We start from the raw sequence: 18376 nt of genomic DNA, 5'->3' as shown, positions 1-18376 counted from the left end.
GCCTGCTGACCTCACTAATTTGGGCATCTCAGGGCACCCCAGCTCAGAGACCAGGGGATGGCAGGCTCTGGAAATCCCACCCACTGTGGAGGAATTGCAAGATTGCAGAGATGCTGTGGCACCCCTCTTACCTTTGTGCCATGATCCTGATGCTGCACCTCTGAGTGTTTTCATCTCCAGGCCCTGAAATTCTTGGCAAAGAGGAAGGGAAGGCATTTCACTTTCATTCTCTGTGCTGAACTGCTGGGCTGTAACACATCCTAGCTGCTCCCAAGGGTGAGCTGCAGCCAGAGCTGGGTAGAAGAAAAAGTGGGAAGCTGTTTCATGAAAGTTTTTCATCATGCAGCAAATATCAGGGGGAGATCACATGCAGAAGGGGATGGTCAGAGTCCAGATGGACATCAGTGACCCATGGTGTCCATACTGGGACAGACACCATTTAATATCACCATCAATAACATAGACAAAGGGATCAAGTGCACCCTCAGCAGCTCTGCAGGTGACACCAAGCTGTGTGGTGCAGCTGACTCACCTGAAGATGTGTGTCACAGATGCCATCCAGAGGGACCTGGACAAGCTTGAGAAGTGGCTCTCCATGGCAATCTCATGATCTTCAGCAAGAATCTCCAGCAGGTGCTGGTGCTGAGCCTGGGCTGTGCTGTCTGCTGGGATCAACAGTGGCTGGGGCATGGAGGGATCAACAGGATCCTTTTATCCCACTGAGTTATCCCACTGAGGACAACTATCCCTGGAAGTATCCATGGTCAGGTTGGACAGGGCTCTGTGACTCCTGCTGAAGTTGAAGCTGTCCCTGCTGATGGCAGGGAGATTGGAGTAGATGACCTTTAAAGATCCTTTCCAGCCCAAACCAATCTATGATTCTATTAATAGCAAATTATATGTTTGCCACTACTTTCAATTTAGTTAAAAATAATTTTCCTTTCAAAAAAAAAAAAACCCCAAACACCCAAAACACAGCATGTATAGAGAATGTTAAAAAGGCAGTTTCCTTCCACCCTTGCAGCTGCTGCACAGAGACATCTCTGAAGGATTGCCCTGAGTCAAGGGGAGACCTTTGGAGCAGGGTTTACACTCTAATTTGGAAGCTGACACCAAGCTGAGGCCCAAGAGCACAATTTCTGTTCTTCATATGAATGCAAAGCTGAGTTACTGGGCTCTGTGAAGGACAGGGGGGAGCTGAGGGCACTGCCCAGGAAGGCAGGAGAGGATCTGTTTTCCACTGCACTAAAGTTTTCTCTGCCCAGCATGCAGCAGTGAACTCAATGCAGGGCAGGGAATACACTTAATAGCTCACTAACAAAATCCCCTTTTGTCCCCACACACAAGGGCAGGGCTGCAAAAATCCTAAATATGTTTTGTTGTTCCTTGAACTCAGTGCTTTGGGGGTAACTCCTGACATTAGGGAAGAAAGAGAGCACCTCATTTCATGCCACCCTTCCCTTTCTCCCTGGCCCCAGAAGAAATGGATGTGTGAATTCTGGAGTGGGATGCTCCTGGCAGCATCCCCCTCTGCAGGGCACACAGGAGCTGTGGGAATAACCCCTGCCATGCAGTGTATTACCCTCTCAGAAGAAGCAGACCTGAAATTCATGTCTGCCAGGGAGGAGCAGGAGTGAAAGCCACACCTAGAAGTGCTTTAAAAAGGACAGGGCTACACCCTGTGCCCCCCCATCCTCCTGAGGTCAGTGGCAGAACATTCCCCATCACAAAGCATTAAAAAAATGCCAGAAAACCATGCTCAACCCAAGCCCCAATGGGTAGAGGTGGCCACCAGCACTGAGACTCTTCCCTGCCACTGATGGGATGCCAAGACACCCTGCTGAGGTCCAGCTTGCCTCAACAACAGCAAATTTACTTAAAGAAGAATAAAAAGGCTTAACTAATCTTTGGTCACCCAGCTTTACTTTTGCTGCTGACACAGCAGGAGGCACTCACAAGCCCAATGGCTTTATTTATTTAAGTGTATTGATTTTAGCCTAGATTGGAAGAAAAGAGGCGGATAAAGGGCAGGAAATTCCTCAGCTGTGAGAACCACACAGAGTACTAGAAATCAGATTTAAACTAGCAGATGAAAATACATTTGCCAGAACAAGGTAATGAATCATTCTGCCAGGAGCACAGAGATCTGGCCAGAAGCCAAACCCTGCCCACTTAAAAGCAGCAATTTGGGGTATTAAGTGATGACTGCATTCCTATCACTGACCATCATTTAATACAGCAGCAGTGGCTCCCAACCTGAACTCAAACCTGCTGCACAAAACCAGAGCAAAACCCTCAGACCTTCCCCCCAGACCTTATTGAAAATCAATGGCCCAGAGTCAATCAGATTCAATGAGGGAAGGCTGAGGGAGAAGAATGGAGGAGGACAAACCACACCAGAAGATGTGTACTCAGCCATGGGGGCTGCTGTGCACAGGCAGAGCAGAAAACCACAAAATGCTCTGAGACATGCAGGAAAATGACAAGGGAAAGATGTTTGGAGGGCAATATTTTGCTTCTATGTCAGCTCTGATTATCTCATTAGCTTATTTTTGATAGCCCAGCACCTGGGACTCTACAAGAGAGGTCACCAGCTCTGTTCCACAGACCTTGCTGCTGGTGCAGTGTGACCCTGTCCTGGGGAGATGGGCAGGCAGAGCCAAGCACCTGAAGGGAATCCTGAAGTTAAATCCCAGGGTTAGTCTCTGAAACCAGTTCCTACCTTCTCTGCCAGCAGGAAGGCCTTGGGCAGTCCAAAATGAGAACCCAGGCTCCAGGTGCAAACCCTCTCCTGCTAGAGAAACCTCCCAAGAGACTCTGCAGATAAGCTGATGTGCCCACCCTGAGATCAGAAAGGTGCTGTAGGAGCTTACCCCATGGTGAGCCTGTCCCCAAAAACTGAGGGTCTCAAGTGTCCTGTTTGCAGGGATGACAAAAAGCACTTTACAACATCACCAAAGCCAGGAGAGGGGCAGCATTCAGCAGGAAAAGGGAGCACAAGACCACCAAAACAGGTGGGAGGCTTGAAAGCAGGTAGCTTGCAGCAGAACAGAGCACAGCTTTTTCCAGCTGTATGGGGAAATTTCTCTGTTTTAAGTTTTGCATGTAGACTGCTCATGCCTCTAGCCCACAATTCTGCAATTCTGCACCTTCAGAGGGCACAGATGCAGGCAGGGAGAGCCTCCCTCTCCCACACCATCTCCCCTTGCCCTCTGCTGTGGAACTCCTGAGCTGCACAGGGAGTCACTCCTGCCTTGCAAGGGCAAGAGGGATTCTCCCCAGCAAGGTCAGGCAGGTTATTAGCCCAGCTAACCAATATTCCCACAAACACTCACTCACTGCAGGCACTGCAAAGGGCAAAGTTTGTCCCTTTGTTGAAAGCAAAGATGGGCAGAACCCTGATCTGATTTTTTGCAATCTGAAGCCCAAGGCAAACACACAGCAGGAAGCAGCTTTGGGGAAACCATATCATCTCTGTGGAGCCAGAATTCAAACCCAGATATGCAAAACCAAGCATCCACTCGTCACACATTTGATAATTGATGTGCTCAATTGTAAAGGTATTTTCTTAAGCAAATTGTTGATTTGCCTGCCTGGTAAACCACAGGTGAAAGACACCCAGTTTGCACTTTGCAGCTGCAATCTGAAGGGGCAGATCAACTCAGGCAGTGTTTTCCTAGCAGGAAAAACACACTGATGCAGCTCATCCACACCTTGGTGAAAAGGCTCATCTGCAGGCAGGGTTAAGACTGAACTGCATTTTAATCTGCTGTTTTTCAGATGTCACCAGACATGACACAAACTCCCCAAACTATGGATCTAACCTGTCAAACCCACAAAGGAGTCAGTGGGAATAGTCCATGCTCAGCACTTCTGCAGAAAGACAGGCAGGTGAGCCTGTGTGGAGATGGAGAGCTGCTTTCTGTGCACACAGAAACCACCACACTGCAAATGGTGCCCCTGAAATTGGTCATGTGGGGAGGATTTTGATCCTGCCAGCACTGCTTGGATTTGGGCCCAGGCTGTGCCCCTTAACGAATTCTCAAAATTAACCATGGGCAAATTTCACTTTGTAACAAAACCTAATGCTGGCAGAGTTTTGCTTCATTTTGAATGCTGCTGATTTCACTCTTCAAGGCCTTGACCAATTGGGAGAAATTGGCAAAGGACTCAGTCCAGCACTGCACACAGAGCTGTGCTCAGTGAGGATGTGATGCAATGATCATGAATGGAGAAAAGCACTTTTTAATTATTCAAACACGTCCTCTTACTCAGTACCTTTGCCTAAGAGACCATCACATAAGGGTCCAGGCTCTTATTTACAACAAAGGTGCTGTGAAAAGGGCCACCAGAGATGAATGCCATGCCCAGCACTCAAAGGCTGGAGGAGAAGGTCCTTTCAGGATGCTGCTAAACAGCACATTACAGAAGCATTTCACTCATGTACCTGCTGCTCTGCATCTCACAGCTGGGTTTTCTAGAGGTGCTGGATAACCAGAGCACTCCAAAACCCTGAGTCACAGTCTAAGCACCCCAAACTCCTCAGCCTCTGAGTGGTCCTCCTGGATTTTTGCAAGCCTAGCCTCTTTTCTGAGTACTTTATATATTTCCAGGCATTTCTGAACTCTTGGGACACTCTGAAGCTCTGCTGAGAGAGAGCTCCTTTAGCAAGAAGCACAGCACACAGCTGGAAAGCCACTTCCAAAGTGTCCAACACCAGCAATGCCTCAAAACCAGGTGAATCCTGATAGACACCCAAGGAAAATCCCAAATTCTTGCCAATTTACTCACCAGTGCTGCTGAGCTGCCCAGGAACAGCTTCTTCAGACACCTTGCAAGGCCTGCTGAGAAGAATTATTGCTGCTGATGCACACAGCTGGATTTTCCCACTCATGGGGTCTCAGGTCAGTGTGGGCTCTGTCCCAGAGTGCAGGGAGTGGGGAGGCTTGAGCATCTCCAGAGGTGGGAGGATTGGGAACAAGTACAGCAGCCTGCAGGAAAAAAGCTCGTGAGGCTGAATCCAAAACTTGAGGAGGGTGGTTTGAACTTGCCTTTGCTTTAAGCAGCCTGGAATTGAGCAAAAAAAGGGAGTTTTGCTAAATGCTGAGGTGGCTGGCAGCAGAGAAACAAATTCTGGCAGGGAAGAATTTATCCTCTAAGCTTGTTATCCCGTCAAAAGAAGAAATGAGGTTAGTTGAGGCTCATTTGTTTGCAGTGAACTCCTGTCTCTCACTATTTATCACCAGCTGACTTAAACCAAGTGCATCAGAGCTACAGGGCAGTGCAGAGAGGGGACAGAGCATCCCCCGTGCCCTGTCCCCCTCTGCACCTGCAGAGTCCCAGAACATGGTCCCTCCAGCCTCCACCAAGGGCTGGGGAAGCATCACTGGTCTTTTCAGAAGGGAAATGTTTGGTTGGGCCCATTAATCTCAGTTTTAGCCCTGGCATGAGTGAACATCTCCTGCAGGACTGGGTCCTCTTCAGCATCCTCTCTGCTTCCCCAGGGTCCAAGTTTGCAGCTTGTGCACACCAGAAGGAGCAGGAGGATTAAATGAATAATTGTACCTCCAAGTGCCTTTGGAGACAGAGGGTATTGAGGATCATACCCTGCACATCCCATTTTCCTTGGGGCCTGCCCAGTGCTGACATCAGGTACACTCCCTGACTCAGGAGAGGCTCACACTGATGCTGTGTAGAATAAAAATACAGCAAAACTCCTGCTCCAGAGGATGTGGGGGCACACAGTCAGCCAGCAATGAGCTTGGAGAGACTGGAATGAAATTCCCAAGAGTTTAGTGGTGCTAAGTGATGGCAGAGGGTGGGAATATATTTAACAACTGGCTCAGCTGGATTTGTGGGCCTTCCCTGGTGAGATGACACAATTATTTGACACACATCACACCTACCACTTGACTCCAAGGCTGGCTCCTAGTCAGCTTTAGGGAGGACTGTTGTAAGGCATTTGACATTCGACTGTGCAACACTCTGATTAAAAAATCAGCAGTATACAATATCAATAAACCACACGTTCACTACATTAAGAGCTGGCTGACAGATCTCAACAAGAAATTGTCAGTGGTGAATCACCTACAAAAGGGAGTGTTCCAGGCAGGGTTCTTTTGGGAGCTGCTTGAGCCCTGACACTTTGCAGCTTTTTCATGGCTGGGAAGCAGATGCAAATCTCGGTGCTGTTACAGTGCATAAATGACAAAGAGATTCAAAGTGATGAATAATGAGGAGCACAGGGCAACCATGCAAAGGAGTCTCCACAGTTCAGTGAGCAAAGCCTGCTTAAACAGCATTTTACTGCAAGAAGTGGTTCCTGGAATAAGAAATTCCAGGTGGACTCCTAGGGTGCTGTGGCTGGGAAGGAGAGGCTCTGGAAGGGGTTTTGGAGCTGCTGACTGCAAGGAGCTGTGGGGAGAGGGAATGGACATTCCACTGGGAATAATGAGGAAGCAAGTCAAATCCACCTGTGATCCATGCTGGTAACATGAATCCCAGCCCACTGTCTCCATCGTGGTAACAACACTCTGAGAGTATTGCTGGAAGAAGAGGATGTAGAAAGGAGCCAAATTATCTCAGTGGTCCAGAGGGAAAATCCCCCCAAATCTTTCCAGCATGTAAAGCACTCAAATAATTTTGTTTGTCAAAAGGGAAATTGTGAGTTGACCTTAAAGGAAAGAAATATCAGGTCAGGTTCTCAGTGAGGAGGAGGATCAGGAATAAAGAGGAAAGTACAAAGATTGATATGAGGAGGACTTGGATATGGACATTTCCAGTAAAAGACTGGTGTGCTTTAACTGAGTGAAGGAGCCAGTGAGACAAACTCCAAACCCAAACTCAGAGGGAGATACCAGAATAAAACAAAGGGCTGGTAGCAGGGGTTTCTAAAGGATCTAGCAAATAGGGCAGAAAGAGGAAATGTGGAGACTGAAGAACAGAATGTGATGGATACACAGGCAGGACACAACCCTTGCATACATCCTGAGAAGGGAAAGCCTAGATGGAGGGCAAAGGCAAACAAAATTCAGAGAAAAGGTGGGATTTACAACAGGTGAGTCATGTTCTACACAGATGGCACTGCCTTGGTGAAATACATCCCTAGACAAAGGCATCTCATCTGTCTGGACTCACAGAAAATGCCTGCTGGTGGAGAATTAACAGTTAAGCCAGCAAAGCTGAGGATTAGTGCTAGCACTGGAAGATGAGGAGCAACCTGACTAGAAAGGAGCTGGGAGCAGGCAGCACTGAGAGGACGATGGCATGAAACTCCTTTCAGTCTGCTGGTTTCTTGTTCCTTGCTTTTTTTAAACAAACTTAGCACAGAAAAAAACCAAAAAACAGATGAATGCTAATGCAGTATTTTGGTGACAAAGGGTAAATCATTGCCCATAGGGTGGAATACTGAAATACACAGGAAGAAATAGATCACTGTGAGGAGCCAGGCAACTAAAAACAAATAAGAGGCAACAGCCCAGAAGCTAAGGTCTGACAGCCAGGAACAAATAGCTTGAATTCCTCTCACTCACTAAAAGAATAACAGCTGGAACTGGAGGTAGAAAAAAAAAACAAAAAAAAACCCCAAAAAAACCAGACTCAGGTTCTTCAGTACCAGGGCTCATGGCATGTGTTAGAATGAGCTGATCCTTCACTGGAGCCCTGCAGAGCAGAAAGAGGGGTGAGACTGAGACACAGACACCCCCTGGCCCTGGTAGTACAAATTGCAGAGGTGATGAGTTGTGTTGCCTTGTTATGCTCAGACAGCTCTGCACCCCAGTACCCAGAGCATGAGGAGCAGCACGTGGAGCAGAGGTGGCCAGCTGGGCATCATTCCATGACTCCATGTGGGAAGGGAGAGCAGTGGGGACTGCAGATGTCCACTGAGGCCAGAGGCATTGCATTTCTCCAGCATAGCAGGGCTTTTTATGAACATTTTTTTTCCCTTAGTCTCGCTCTGAGAAACAACAGATCCAATTATTGCTGAAGCTTCTGTTTAAAGGAAAAAAGATAAATCAGCCTGGGGCAGGCACTTGGCATTGAAATATTCAGCTGCAGCTCTTGGGGTCTGGCAGAACAATAAGCAGCTGAGAGGAAGGCCTCAGTCAGCAGTCTGGCGTTAGAGGAGGAACCCCCAGACCTGCCCAGGGGAGCAGCCCAGTGCCACCAGCACCTGGGGACACCACCAGCCCAGAGGCTGCCTGGCTCCTCTGCTGAAGCCACAGTGTCAGCCCTTCCAGCAGCAGGGCTGGGAGGGGGCAGAGGTCTGGCATGGATTGGGGTAAAATTGAATTAAGGCTGTTTCCTAGAGCAGTTTGCTCCAGCAATCCCTGCCCAATGAGCCAGCTCTCCAAAATGTGTCCTACAGCAAAGGCTTCCCACCCAGAACCTCCCAGCTCCAGGCACAGCCACCAGGATCTGAATTTCCAGAGGGTGAACTGTTCTGGGCAGGCTCTGTTTTAACTCAGAGCAGCACAGAGCAGAGCACACTGAGGTCAAGGATGCTGCACATAGCTGTGGCAGCCCAGGAGCAGCTCTCTCCCTGTTTCCTGGGCATGCAGAGGTTTGGGAGAGCCAGGAGGCTGCTTGTGCATGCCCAGGGACAGCCACTTGCTCTGTGCTGGGGGCAGGAATGGCAGAGCCCTTTTGGGAAGGTTTTCAAAGCAGGATGCTGCTGTGTTTTTTTTTTAATAATGCACGTGTGGTTGTGACTCAGAGTCATGCCTGGTCTCCCTTTTGGGAAGTGTGTGGTCAAAGCTTGGAGATCAAGAGTTTCACTCAGCCACTGCTGTGTTTGGGGGAGTTCTTCCTCTACTCAGCAGAGGTGGGAAAGAAACTCATGACCAGAAACTCATCTGGGTTGCTGCCTCCTGAGCCAAAGCCTCCAGCATTCCTGGTGTCTCTACACATGCTCCATCTGGATAAGGCAAGATGTCAAGGAAGTCAGGTAAGACAACAGGAGAAGCCAGCCCTGATGCTTCTTCTTTTCCCTCTTTTGGAAGCAAGGTCAAGACCTTTCCCTCAAAATCTAGCTGGCACAAGTGTGACAAATCTCCCTTTTCCACCCAAATTTATAAAAAAAACCAAACCAAAACAAAACAAAAAAACCCCTCCATAGCAACTGTAACACTTAGTTTTGGAAGAAACTAAAATAATTTGCCACCTGAAGCTGCAATGTTATGTGAATAAACACATTCCACTTCCCTGCATCCTACCAAAGATCTGTTATGATCTACCCAGGATTTCTGATGTGAGGATTTGCAGACGATTTTCCCTATTGAAAAGCAAACAAAAGTAATGAGTTCTGACCATAGAATTTCACCCTCTTGTGAGCAGTGTAAGCTTCAGGTCTCCAGGTTTTGAGAAGCTCAAGGCAAAACTCAAAAAGCTCTATAAAAGCAAGGCTGTCTAGATTTGGTGAGTGGAAGAAGGAGGCTGAAGGTTTTAGGGAGACAGGAAGAGAGGAGAGATTTCCAGCTCTCCTCCCAAATGGAGAGAAGGAGAGAAAAGAATAGAAAAAGATATTTAAATATAAAATATATGAATAAAATATATATACTTTATATAAAAAGAGAGATCAGAAATAGAATTTGTGGGTAGGTGATTAGGATCTGACACCAGCCCATGTTCTCTTCATCTGTACAACAAATAAGACACACCGGCAAAGCAGGGCTGCCCAAAACACCAGCACAAGGCTTGCTGCCAGCAGTGGGACAGGCCAGCTGTGCCAGGTTCCTGCCTCTCTCCTTGGAAGGACGTGGAAAAGGACAAGGAGAGCACTGGGGACAGCACAGGCAGGAGCAGCTGTTCACTGTGTGCTCTGATTTTGTGTCACCAAGGAGCTGTCTGCCTCCAAACCTGGGCTTGCTGTCAGGAATGCCCTGGGGAGGAAGGCAGCCAGACCTTGCCCTGACGTCCTGAGGCACAAGAGCAGGTGAGAATGTTGCCAAGTCTTGACAGGGTGTTAATTAAAAATAATAATAAAGGTGGCAGCACTGCTCAAGGGACAGCTCACCCAGAATGTCCCCCCTGAGCAGAGGGACAGAGATATCCCCTTCTACCATGGCAAAGGGGTGCATGAAAGATCCACAGAGGTGTCACAGCCAGCAGGAAATTGGGGGCTGTCAATTCTCCACATTCCTGAGACCTTTCACACAAGCCATAATTCACCTCTGTAATCTCATCCTGTTGTTCCCTCTCCTGCAGGTTTCTGTGCCAGACCTGCCTCCTGTTCCTTCTGGACCCTGCATGATGGAGTGAGAGCTCAGGGCTGGAAAACCTGTGCTCCAGCCAACCATTTGTGCTGTGCCTCTGTTCCTCCATGCAGGGGTAATATTTATGTCCCTTTGTGAAACATCCACACCCTCCAGAAGAAGCAGTGCTGCACAGGACTGAGACACTAAAATAAATAGGTAAGGAGAACAGTAAACTAGCCTGGAGAAATGCTGGAGAAATGTCCTCCTCTTCTCTGGGCCCATGGCAGCCCACAGAGAATCTGTCAGCCAGCTGGGGCAAGCACCACCTCAAGCCATGACTCATTTTTCCATCAGAACCAAGAGGACCAGCTTGGTAACTAGAGAGCCCAAGTTTCCCAGTTCTCACAGCTTTTCCATGCAGTCTGCCCTGTTCTTCTGACAGGGGTGGCTGTCCCCATTTGGAACAGCTCCTCTCTCACGAGGTGCTTGGTGGTGCAGCCCCCAGGTGTCCTCTGGGGCAGCTCCCCACAGCTTCCATCAGGGACCTGCTGTCCCAGAGTGGATCAGCCCTGCTAGTCCCTCAGCATGGATGTGCTTCCCTGCCCAGTGCCAGCCCAGCTGTGTGCCCTGGAGACAGGGACCAGCAGGTTCCCTTCTCTCATCCCTGCATGACACCAACCCCTCTCTTCAGCACCAGCACCCTCCACAACCCTCCCTGACAAAGAAACACAGCTCTTGGCAGGCCCCTGTTATTTCAGCCAAGGCTCATCAACCATCCTTCTGTCACTAAATGCCTTATTATGTGCAATTAATGGACTGGCTGAGAGCAGCTACAAAGTGGTTCTCCCCGTGAACCCAGGGAGGCAGCTGGGTTACTTCTGGTGACTTTCTAAGGCTGCCAGCTCCATTACTAAATGCAGCTGAGAGAGGGAGGGGAGATGAAGCAAAACTCCAAAGCCAGCTCCAGTGCAGCAGTCCTGCCTTTCAAAGAGCTGCCTGCTGTCCCCAGGGCTGGCACAAACCTTTGAGGGGCACTCACACTGGTCACCATCCACAATTACTCAGAGGCAGTCGCTGGCTCCAGCCTTGCCCCACGCAGATAGGTCTTTACTGCAGTCTTTAACTGCTTTTTTTTTTTTTTTCATTATTATTAATAATACAACAAGAGGAAAGGGAGATAAGAGCAAACTGACAGTGTAGGCTGAAACAGCTAATTTGACTGTAGCCAAACTGCACTCAGATGTGCAAAGCAAGAGAATAATTTCCACTCTCTGATCTCTCAAAGATCATCCTCTTAGGTGTCACGATTACATTTGAAAACAGCCTGATGGCACTTGAATTGGTTTCCCTTGACAATTAACCTATATGTGCACACCCTTCACAACTCCTTGCTGCAGTAACAGATGTGTGTTTTGAACCACTGCTACAGTCCCCACATCCATGGCTGAAAGCAAAAACCAGGGAACAGAGGGTCCCTGAGCCAGTCCCAGACAAAAGGACACTGGTCTCATCAGAGCATGGCACTGAATTAATCTGCCTTTCTGCCTTTAGTAATGCCTTGTTACCAAAAATAAGAGAGTTACAGCTGGCATTTATGCAATCAATTCTTCCACTGTGCTAAGGCAGTTTCTAAGGACTGAGTGATAAGGAATTTGATGTAGCTTATTTAAAACAAACTAAAAAAAAAAAAGGCAAAAATCAGCATTTCATGAATTTCACGTCCCTCTGCCTTATTTGCTCTATGCAGAAACTATGGTGCCCTTTTACTAAAGGATATCTGTTTTTTTAAAGGATTTTTTGAGGATGGGAAGTACAAAAGAGGTAGATACTTAAATTCTGGGGCCAAATTCATCACAGAGTGAAATGGGTCTAAGCCCTTTGAAGCAAAGGGCGAGGCAATTACTCAGATTAATCCTAATGACCCAAGCCAGAACTCATGGGCAGACCCTTGCAGGGTTTTCAGCTCTGGAGCAAACGTAGCCTAAGCAGCTGTCACACTTTGGAAAGCAAAATGAAACCTCAAGGATTTGCCTTAAAACAAATTACATCCATCCTAAGAGTAAAACACCCTCCTTTGAGAGGGTTGACCAGCCTGTCATGATTACAGCTCTGAGGGACACAATCAGATCTTCTCTGCTCTGCTGAGCTTAGAGGAAAGACTGAAAAGTAGGGAAAACCCCTTCTAAAAACCCTTATTGAAGCCTGGCAGGAACTAGGATGGGAAAGATGGGCTCTTAGAGTAAAAGTTTGTAATAAAATGGAGTCGTGGAGCCTTTTCTCAGAGAGGAAGGACACTGCCTGAGAGGAGGAGCCCTGCAGCCACACTTCTATCCAGCATCAGGTGATGGGAAGCACCAAGTGCATCACACAGAGCTGGTGGGAAGTGCAGCCTTCTTGCTCCTTCCCTCTCCCTGTACACCTGATAAACAGGAAATCCTCTCCTGCTTATGGAAATGAGGAGAGGAAGCACCAATGAGCCACAGTCCACCCCCTAAGGAAGAGGGCAGGGGCAAACAGGAGGTGTCAATGGTGACACCACCACCAAGGCTTCACCCTCCTGCCCAAGTGCACAGCACTCTGCAGCCCACTCCCAGGTGTGCTCACAGTAATTTTGGCATGACCCAGGCCATGAGCTGTCTGCCTGCAAGGTGGTTTTATAACCACAGCCCTCCCCTCCCTCCTCCACCTACAGTTTATCTTTCCTCATCAGAGAGGCTCTTTACAGCAAAAGAGCAGCAGAGGGGCTTTCTGCACATGTAACCCAAAAGAAAAACATGAGATGCTATTTTCCACTTCAGCCACAATGTCTTTTTAATCCCATGCAAGCTGGGAGCATCTTCAAGGCTTTGTTGTTTCTTTAGCAGAGGGGGAAGAGCTAAAGTTTGAACATGAGCACTAAAAACATTTCTTTGAACCAGTGAGATTTACCAATGTGCACATGGCTCCCAATACAGATGCACTCTTGGAAAAAAAAAAATAAAAGAAAGAAAGAAAGAAAACATATCTATTCCCCCACTGGTTTCTGTCACCATTTGATTCCACTGCACTGCAGCTTTACCAGGGAAATTACTGGGGGAAAGGGAGTTAGACAACATTTCCCTGACAGCAGCTTGTCAACTGGCTCTTTGAGTGTCAGGGAAAAGAGCTGCATCTCACATCTTTAAAGTGCCATTCTGTCACACCAGAAAGGGAAGACACACATCAGGCTTTCCTGGGGCCACGTGCTCGTTCCCCCTGCTCCCTCCCCAGAGCTGCTGCCAGCACACAGGGCACACCCATGGCCAGAACCCACCACATCTGTGTCCAGGGCTGCTGCACCTCTTCAGGGGATGGAGAAACAGGCAGAGATGCTTGGGGTGTTCTCTCTTACATGGCAGGATATGGTTTTGCCTTCCTGAGTGGCTTGGTCCTGCCTGGCACACACAGAGGGAAAATCAGAGTAGATTCCCTGACATCCCATCCCCACCTGACAACACATAGCATAACATGCAAGGGGAGAACAGGAGCATTTCTGCTGGGAGCAAGAACTTGAGATTCCCTCACTGCAAGAGGGATCCCTGACAGCCTCTGGGATGAATCAGCACAGCCCTTTTCATGCCAGGTCATAGACAGGAGGCTCCATCTCTCCTATCTGGAGCTCCAGCACTGTGATTCTCTCAGCTGATAGCTCCAGGGAGACTGAAGGTTTCAAACACTGTACAAATGCTCCCCTCCCCATTGATTCTCCCTCATTTTCTGAACAGGGCTGTGGCTGTTCCAGCAGATACACACTGATATTATCAGAGCACAACAAACCCTCTGCTGCTGAGCCATTTGTTTTGAACCCAAGGAGCAAGTCCCCCCAGAAAGATCCATTTTGGAAGGAAATACCTTCTGGACTGCAAGTAACCTTATTTTTCAAGGCTGTGCTTTCTGAAGGTGAAACAGCCCAAGAGGAGAGTGGGCATTTCTGAAGTGTGGGTTTCACACCAGGAGAGGAAGGGATGCAGTTCACAGCTGCCATCAGGTTATCTCCCATGATGTTTCCCTGGCAACCACAAAGCTCAACGCCTGGGTGACATTTGCAAAGTGTAATAGTTTATGAAAGCCAAAATATACATATTTTGTCAGTCAGTGTTGTGTTTCCCTTGAGACAGGCCAAAGGATCAAACAGGAATTCCATGGAGAGCTGATTAGTCTCCATGTAAATAGGGCAGACAAGCAGCTCAACAACACAGCCCAGCAGCTGGGGGCTGGCAGGCACTGTGCTCCCTGCTGCTCACACACCCAGCACCATCTACTGAGGACCCCCAGGCACACTTAAAAACTGCAGTTAAGGGAAACAAAACACATCCAGGATCTGTTTGGGAACTACTATACAAACAGCAGGCTAGAAACCTGCAAGAGTGCAAGATGCAGTGGGGGAGAAAAGGAGAGAGAGGGAAGACTTGCCTGCAGAGATGGAGTGAGTGAGCACCAGTTTCTTAGTTAGGACTGTAGGTTTCTTCATCTCCTCCCACCCTGCAGCCAGTCCAACTAGTTAATAGCATGTTTTTACCAAAACAGTTCAGTCCCCACCCCTGAGTGCTCTTGTAGAGCCACAGCAGAAAGCTCAGCAAAGCATTTTCACAGAGCCCTTAACTTGCCCTGCTCCATCACACCTTGTGACTGGTTGCAGCTGTCATGGGAGGGGGCCCAACCAGGGCACAAGTCCAATTAACTTGTGTTCCCACCCTTTCCCATTGCTGCAAGGGATTCACTGAGTTATAGGAATGACATTTCTTTTTGATTCCTTCTCCTAGTCTTTCTGCTGGGATCATGTGGAAGTCAGCAGCTCCAAGTGGTTTCTACCTTGTTTATACAAGCACTAGGAACAACTATACATTGGGTCTTCTGCATCAAGGCTAGGTCAGCTTTTCTTCACATGATCATTTTTCTCTTTTTATGCCCCATACATCACTGGAGCTGCTGCCCTTTGAAATTATTTTGCAGTCCAAAGTTTCCCATCTATTTCTGAAGAGGGGCAGGTGTGTGAAGAATCACCCTCCAGGTGATGCTGCTTAATAGCAGGGTTACTCATTTCTTCTCAGAGGAGGTAATGAGGTGTGAGTTGTAGCTTTCAATACAAGAAGGTTTTGTGAAAACAAACATCTGGTGGTGGTTACATCAAGGGCAAGAAACTCAAAGCTCTCCTCCAGCGTGGGCAGAAGTTGGCAGCAGCAACCCAAACATCTGAGCATGTGTTTCTTTCCCCTCCCTGCCCCTCTTGCTTGGCTCTTTTTTATTCTGGAGGATCTGTGAACAGGAGCTCCCAAATGCCCAGCAAGCTGATCAGGTGTTGTTCTGCCCCACAAGCATTTGCCTCTGGGAGGATAAACAAGCACATGTGGCTCCCACTTCAGTGCTGTCTGTGCTTGTGCTGGGTGAGGGCTCAGGCTGGGAGAAGCTGGGGATGCACAGATAAGGGATGCTGTGCTCTCCTGCCTCCTTGGCTTCGAGAAATAGCCCAGCAGCAAAGTGCAGACCACCCTCCTCCCAGCAATATGTTGGGGTTGAATTGCAGAGTGATGGGTGTGACATCAGGGCTCTGCAGCTCCTGGTGGTTCCAATAGGAAAAAGAAAAGCAGATGGTGCCTGGCTTCCCCCTTGGGAAGGACAGCAGTCCCAGGTGCATGGGAGAGCCTGTGTGGCCCCTTTAAGGCAGTTTTGCTGCTGTGGAAATATTTCTAGGGAGGCTCATCACCATGGTATCTGAGCACTACTGACTGATGGGGCGGGTGCAATGTGCCTGCTGGTATTCGGTATTAATTTCATTCAGGGTGGCTTTCCTGACATTTTGGTTTTGTTCTCTGCCTCAGTGTGGATGTAGTGCTTGTGTGTATGGAGCCTTTCATAGTGGTGTCCCTTGAAGGCACCATGCAAGAGATGAGTGTTGGGAGTGAGGATAATTAAAGGAATCCTGTCAGCCAGTTCCATCCTCTGGGTTTCAAGGTGGTGTAAAAAGGGAAGGAGAAAGAGAGGCAGGGATGTCATTACAACCATCAGGAATTAAATTGTTTTTAAATGTTAAAAATGAGAAATCAATGAAATGGGATAAGTCACCATTTCTCTCCATTCTGGGATGAGGGAAAGTGACATTGCAAAGGCATTGACCACTTGGACCCAAAGGAGCATAGATGGGAATCAGCAGTGGTATCAGCCAGGATGAGGGATGCTTTCAAAGTGCATGGCTTCAACATGCCAGGATTTTTTTTATTGTTTTTTTTTTTTTTAGCTAAAAAAAAGTAAATCATATTGGCAGTGGTCCTGGAGTAATAAACCCTGACGAAAAAATAGAGTCAAAACTATGACTTTTCTTTGAATAGACAATTTTGCTGGCATTAACTGTGTAGAGCTGAATACTTTTGTTAGCCCCTTGGCCAGATCTGGCCAGCTGGCAGCTCCCTTTTGCCAAGGAAGCCTTTTGTGAAGACAAAAAAAGCACACTGCAAAAGGGAAGTGGTGTAGAGCAAATCCTTGCTGCAAGATCACAGTCACCAAGAAGTATTTTATGGTTTTGGCCTTTCCATAAAGGGACTGCTAAAAAGACTCTGGCATCAGTGGTCTGGGCTATTTTGTGTGATAGCCCCAAGGGCTGTTCCACAAGGGCCTGGATCAAAGCATCCCAGCTATGCCCACAGTTCTGGTGTTTCCAGCTTTTCCCAAACACATCCACACTGCCCCTTTCAGCATTGCCATGACCTTGACTCACCCACACGGATTTCTGGACATCACTGGAGTGACTGTGCTCCTTTAAGAGGCAATGGAGCTGGAAATCCATGGATTGCCCCACGGTTTTGGCATGTTCTGCCTGCAGTAGGACACAGCAGAGAGGTCAGTGCCTGCTGCCCTAATCTCACTTGAAGCTGCAGGGTGGGAGCACAAAGCCCATTCTGCTCCTGATGAATGGTGTGGGGATGAGGCAGCTTCTTCCCACAGAGCCTCCCTCCTCCTTGCCTGGACTCAGCAGATCTCCTCAGTCTTCATTGTTGACAGGAGCCCACATCTTGCAAGCCTCACTCCCTTTGGGCTTGTCTCTCCTGGTGAGGAAACAAGAGGAGCACCCAGAATTTAGGGGATGGAATAGCCTGAGCATGGGACCTGCAGCAGAGGGCAGCTCATCCACTCCATCCTTGAACTGCCTGAACCCCAGCTCTGCTGTTTCTGCCTCTGAACACAGGCCTGACTCTGCCTTTCCTTCACTTTGCAGGGGCTACCAAAGTCACAAATTTATCAGATCCTTGGGGAATGCCAAGCAATCCCACCTTACTGCAGCTGTGGGATTGTGCAGATTTGCCTCTGCTCAGAGCCATCTTCCAAGCTTTCATAATGGAGTCTTTAATGTTGTGTCTGAAAGGTGCAGGAAAGTCAGTTCAGATTGTGAGAAAAGCCTGACAAGCCTCTTGCTGAGCCATGTGAACATCCACATACTCCCTTAGCTTTTAACAGCAGAAATCAGATCCTGAAATAGACTGGATGAGCGTAATCCATCATTTCTGCAGGTCTATCTAAGCCACAGGACTCCTCACACAAATCTTTACAGAGAGGTCAGGTCGCTGCCAGAGTCAAAAACTGTCTTGCAAAAGGGAATAGCTCAAGAAATTAGGATACAGTGGCACTGTATTAGGAACACCTGCAGCACTGGCACTTTTGGAAGAAACCAGCATGGTCTCCTTGCTCTGGAACAGCTATGTCCAGGATTCCTGCTTACAGCACACACATGAAGCACACCCTCAGCTCATCTCTGCCCACCTGCAGGACCTGCTGGCCAGCAGGAACCCTCAGTAGCCCCAGGACAGCCCAGGGGAGGGATGTGACAGAGCACCTGCAGCAGCAGTGACAGCTGAGCACTGAGAATCTGAGGTGGGAAACCAGCAGGTGAACCTGGGTTACCCCATCTTTCCTGGCTCCTCAGCATGCCTGGTGTGCAGTGAAGCAGCTGAAATGAGAGCAGGCAGCTCTGACCAGGAGCAGCCACAGGGGAGGCTGGCAGGTCACAGCTGCTGGCACTGTGGGCAGTGCCCACACCACAGAGTGACCACAGTGACCTGCTGCCCAGAGCCAGGGGGCTGAACCCTGCAAGGACAGGCAGCAATCTCCCATCTCCAGCATCATCCCAAAGGCTGACACTCACAGCTTTGGGGAAAGAGACTGATGGTGGT

The 18376-nt window shown here is 48.5% G+C and overlaps 1 protein-coding gene across 2 annotated transcripts in view; it reads right to left on the bottom strand.

The window, feature by feature from the left end:
* IGSF3 (immunoglobulin superfamily member 3) overlaps nucleotides 1-18376 on the bottom strand; it is a 202426-nt gene that overhangs the window by 120472 nt on the left and 63578 nt on the right. The gene's annotated exons all lie outside the window — the stretch shown is intronic.

This window comes from Erithacus rubecula (assembly GCF_903797595.1).
Source record: "Erithacus rubecula genome assembly, chromosome: 1".
NCBI classification, from domain to species: Eukaryota; Metazoa; Chordata; class Aves; order Passeriformes; family Muscicapidae; genus Erithacus; species Erithacus rubecula.
This window is presented reverse-complemented; position numbering and strand designations above follow the sequence as displayed.